Source organism: Rhea pennata, chromosome 2 (genome assembly GCF_028389875.1).
Source record: "Rhea pennata isolate bPtePen1 chromosome 2, bPtePen1.pri, whole genome shotgun sequence".
NCBI lineage: Eukaryota > Metazoa > Chordata > Aves > Rheiformes > Rheidae > Rhea > Rhea pennata.
The window spans coordinates 7,501-12,306 of record NC_084664.1 but is presented as its reverse complement, the minus strand read 5'-3'; the positions used below and the strand labels follow the sequence as shown (position 1 = coordinate 12,306).

General features: G+C 53.7%; 2 long non-coding RNA genes across 2 annotated transcripts; both read left to right on the top strand.

Moving 5' to 3' along the window:
* The first annotated feature begins 1,077 nt into the window (after positions 1-1,077).
* LOC134135935 (uncharacterized) lies at positions 1,078-1,656 on the top strand. Its single transcript, XR_009957386.1, has 3 exons — positions 1,078-1,134; positions 1,352-1,408; positions 1,508-1,656. It is a non-coding gene; the product is annotated as an uncharacterized LOC134135935 (long non-coding RNA).
* Positions 1,657-3,017: 1,361 nt separating this feature from the next.
* Positions 3,018-3,567, top strand: LOC134135934 (uncharacterized). The gene is made up of 3 exons (XR_009957385.1): positions 3,018-3,074; positions 3,281-3,337; positions 3,437-3,567. It is a non-coding gene; the product is annotated as an uncharacterized LOC134135934 (long non-coding RNA).
* Positions 3,568-4,806: the final 1,239 nt, after the last annotated feature.

Here is a 4,806-nt window from a genome sequence, read left to right as displayed (position 1 = left end):
AGAGTGATAGGCATCCATTGTCTTCTGCCTGGCGCGACTCATCAACATCCTGCCAAGGGATCCTGTCTCATTCTGTGCGGCCAACTAAAAGGGGCGGTCAGTCACTCCGGCTTTGCATCCCGGTCATTTGCGGCCAATCACTTCTGCGGTCGTCATCGAGGCCTTGTCAGCTCTCATCTTCTGGGACCGCTCTTGTTTTGCATCTTACTGGCACCCTTTCAGGGTTCTCTTCCCTGTAAAGCCACAGCTTGGGGTCTTCCGTGGCTGGCTGCTTTGGCATCAACTCTCCTGCCTTTGTTGGCACCTTTGCATCATGGACGCTGGTATTTGACTCTTTTGTGGACTTGTCCAGAGCATCAGAGCTGCACAGCTGTGGCATTGTAGGACTTTCTGGCTAGTAAAGTTGTGTGTGTGTGTGTTTCTTTTTGTGTAGGACTCTGCTTTGTGTTTGTGTCTGTCTGTTTGGGGCTGGAGCTGCCTTGCCTGTGGGTGTTAGGAATGGTAGGATGTAGAGTGTGGCAGGGATGGCTCAGAACATTGATCTGCCAGCCCGTGCGCTCCCCTTTATGCTGTTTTGCAGATATGCTGCAGCGGCCCATGTGCCCAAGGGAGATGAAGGAAGTGAGAGGCATATCCACTCTTAGGTTCAGGTGCAGAGCAGCATTCCCAGTGGGCTGAAGGGAGATGGAGGAAGAAAGGGGCATGGTCTTAGAAGGTGATCTAGGGGTTTGTTGTTGGAAATGGGGTGGTGTTGTGCTATGGTTCCTGGATCAATTCTTGCTTTGTACTTGTAGATGAGGAGCGATGCGGAGGCCAGATTCCTTGCACCCAGGCAGAATACAGCAAGGTGAGAGTCGGGCCAAGAGATGAAGCGGAGGCTATATAGGGCTGTTGTCCTGTTGGCGCCGTCCGTGTTGCACACCGCCGTTCTCGTTTTACAGACAGGCCTCGATACTGTGACCGTAGCATGGCAGTCAGCAGGGGTTATAGGAGCAGGTAAAGGTGTGGGAGCAAATGCTTGATGCAGGTGGGCTGTGGTCTTGGACACATCACCTCAGTGCATGATTGCTCTGTGCTTGCAGGTTTTGCAGAAAGCTGTGGAGAGAAGTTGAGTGCTGGCAAGAGCCTGAGCAGGTGAGAGCATATCTTGTTTGTGTCAGAATGTTATTGTGTGGTGGGCGGTGTTGGGCTGCCCCTCGATGATGTCTCTTGCTCTGCTTTTTTGCAGGTACCGTGCAGGCCTTTCCAAGGCGTGCCTGTGGATCGCAGGGAAGCAGCTCGGTGCCTGGCATCACGGGGCTGGCGAGCTCCATCTGGGTGAAGAGCAATTTTGTTTTTTGGTTTCTTCCAGATGCTGCGGGTGGCCCATCCAGCCGCAGTGTTGGGGTTTGGAAGTGTTGTAGTGAAGGTGAGCAGAGCGTCTGTGGTGCTTTGGGGGAGGGTGTTGTTGGGGATGAGGTAGGAGCTGACTGGCACAGAGGTGACCGCTTGTGCTGTGGTTTGGCAGGTGCCGGAGGCAAACGCGGCGATCGAAGGAAGACTGGAGAGGATGTGGCTGCCGTCGCGGGTGCCTCCTGAGGACAAATGGTGACCCGCAGGCTCTGCACTCTAAAAGCTAAGCTGAAGGGCAAAGGGTGTTGGGGTGTGTTGGCTCAGTGTGTGTGTGCGCGCGCGTGTGCGTGTGTGCTGACATTCATTGTAGTGTGGAGGGCTCCTCAGGATGAGTGCTGTGTGTGAGGAAGAGATGGTGGGGTGTGTGTGGCAGAAAGTGAGGGTGTGCTAGGCAGGGCAGCTCCAGGGTGTCGTCTGTGTTCTGGTGTCGTCTGTGTTCTGGTGTCGTCTGTGTTCTGGTGTCGTCTGTGTTCTGGTGTCGTCTGTGTTCTGGTGTCGTCTGTGTTCTGGTGTCGTCTGTGTTCTGGTGTCGTCTGTGTGTTGTGGCTGTGTTCTCTTTTGCTGAGGTCTTGATGTTGCTCTTGTTCTTTGTGCTCAGGGAGCACAGCCCACACTGTGTAGGAGTAGTGTGGCAGGCATCTGTTGTCCTTTGCCTGGCACGAGTCATCGGCATTGTGCCGAGGGAATCTCGTCTCATTCCGTGCGGCCTACTAAAAGGGGCGGTTCGTCGCTCCGGCTTCGCGTCACGGCCGATCGTCTCGGAGGCCACGGTCGCGGCCTCGCCGGCCGCTCCTCTTCCGAGGCCGCTCTTGTTCCGCATCTTTGCGGCGCCCTTTCAGGGTTCTCTTCCCTGCATTGTCCCGGGCTCGGGTCTTTCTTGCGAGCCTCTTCTTCCTCGGCATTCCCGGCTTTGCCGGCTCCTTTCCATCGTGAGCGGTGGCCTTTCCCCCTCTTTTCTGGACTTGTCCAGAGCATCTGAGCTGCACAACTGTGCCATTGCATGGCTTTCTGGCTGACAGTCTTGCGTGTGTGTGTGATTCTTTTTGTGTAGGATTCTGTTTTGTGTCTGTCCATCTGGGGTTGGAGCTTCCTTGCCTGTGGATGTAGCAATGGTAGGATGGAGAGTGTTGCAGTGATGGACTGGGGTGGTGATCATTCAGCCTTTGCCTGCTGTGGTTTATTTCTTGTCAGATGCAGAGCAGCATTCCCAGTGGGCTGAAGGGAGATGGAGGAAGAAAGGGGCATAGTCTTAGATGGTGATCTAGGGGTTTGTTGTTGGAAATGGGGTGGTGTTGTGTTGTGGTTCCTGGATCAATTCCTGCTTTGTGCTTGTAGATGAGGAGTGATGCGGAGAGCAGATTACTTACGCCCAGGCAGAGCACAGCAAAATGAGCGTCAGTGCAGGAGATGAAGCGGAGCCTATGTAGGGCTGTTGTGTAATTGGTGCTGTTTCTGTTGTGCACTGCTGTTCTGGTTTTACAGGGCTGCGGCAGAGCTCGGCACGGTGGCTGTAGCCTGGTGGTCAGCAGGGGTTATAGGAGCGGGTAAAAGGGTGGGCACAAATGCTTGATGCAGGTGGGCTGTGGTCTTGGACACATCACCTCAGTGCATGATTGCTCTGTGCTTGCAGGTTTTGCAGAAAGCTGTGGAGAGAAGTTGAGTGCTGGCAAGAGCCTGAGCAGGTGAGAGCATATCTTGTTTGTGTCAGAATGTTATTGTGTGGTGGGCTGCCCCTCGATGATGTCTCTCGCTCTGCTTTTTTGCAGGTACCGTGCAGGCCTTTCCGTGGCACGCCTGGGGTCGCAGGGGAGCGGCTCAGCGTCTGGCATTGTGTGGTCGGCGAGCGCCGTCTGGGTGAAGAGCAATTTTGTTTTTTGGTTTCTTCCAGATGCTGCGGGTGGCCCATCCAGCCGCAGTGTTGGGGTTTGGAAGTGTTGTAGTGAAGGTGAGCAGAGCGTCTGTGGTGCTTTGGGGGAGGGTGTTGTTGGGGATGAGGTAGGAGCTGACTGGCACGGAGGTGACCGCTTGTGCTGTGGTTTGGCAGGTGCCGGAGGCAAACGCGGCGATCGAAGGAAGACTGGAGAGGATGTGGCTGCCGTCGCGGGTGCCTCCTGAGGACAAATGGTGACCCGCAGGCTCTGCACTCTAAAAGCTAAGCTGAAGGGCAAAGGGTGTTGGGGTGTGTTGGCTCAGTGTGTGTGTGTGTGCGCGCGCGTGTGCGTGTGTGCTGACATCATTGTAGTGTGGAGGGCTCCTCAGGATGAGTGCTGTGTGTGAGGAAGAGATGGTGGGGTGTGTGTGGCAGAAAGTGAGGGTGTGCTAGGCAGGGCAGCTCCAGGGTGTCGTCTGTGTTCTGGTGTCGTCTGTGTTCTGGTGTCGTCTGTGTGTTGTGGCTGTGTTCTCTTTTGCTGAGGTCTTGATGTTGCTCTTGTTCTTTGTGCTCAGGGAGCACAGCCCACACTGTGTAGGAGTAGTGTGGCAGGCATCTGTTGTCCTTTGCCTGGCACGAGTCATCGGCATTGTGCCGAGGGAATCTCGTCTCATTCCGTGCGGCCTACTAAAAGGGGCGGTCCGTCGCTCCGGCTTCGCGTCACGGCCGATCAGGCCACGGCCGCTCCTCTTCCGAGGCCGCTCTTGTTCCGCATCTTTGCGGCGCCCTTTCAGGGTTCTCTTCCCTGCATTGTCCCGGGCTCGGGTCTTTCTTGCGAGCCTCTTCTTCCTCGGCGTTCCCGGCTTTGCCGGCTCCTTTCCATCGTGAGCGGTGGCCTTTCCCCCTCTTTTCTGGACTTGTCCAGAGCATCTGAGCTGCACAACTGTAGTGTTATAGGTCTTATTGGCTGGCAACATTGTCTTTGCTGCCCTTTTTCTGTGCTAAGGTGTGTGTTTGTGTCTGTATGTATGTCTGTGTCTTTGTTTGGAGCTGCCTTGCCTGTGGATGTAGTTATGGTAGTGGGTAGAATATAGTAATGCAGCTATCCTAGTTATTGGGGGGGGGTTAATAAGAGGTAGAGGTATTTATTTATTTACTTATTATTAGTTAGAATTTCCAGTCTGGGGGGCTTTGTGGTCATTCCAATGCAGTGTTACCTTTAAGAAGAATAGTAGCAGATAGTTATGTTAGCTAAGGGGATGGATGGCTATAGTGAGTGTGAATGGGCAGTTGTTTCGTAGTTGGATGGGTCTAATGTTGTATGCTTTTCTTTTTGCCTCTAGGTTGTAGTTAGCATTCTGATTTAAAAAAAAAAAAAAAAAAAAAAAAAAACCCAGCTGGGGGATTTTTTTTTTTTCCCCCAGCTGGGTTTTTTTTCCCCAGTCCCGGCCACTCTGTGAGGCAACTATTGTTGCCTGTGTTGATGTGGAGCTTTGCCCTGGGACTGGGGTTTTCTATTTTTTTTTTTTCCCCCAGCTGGGTTT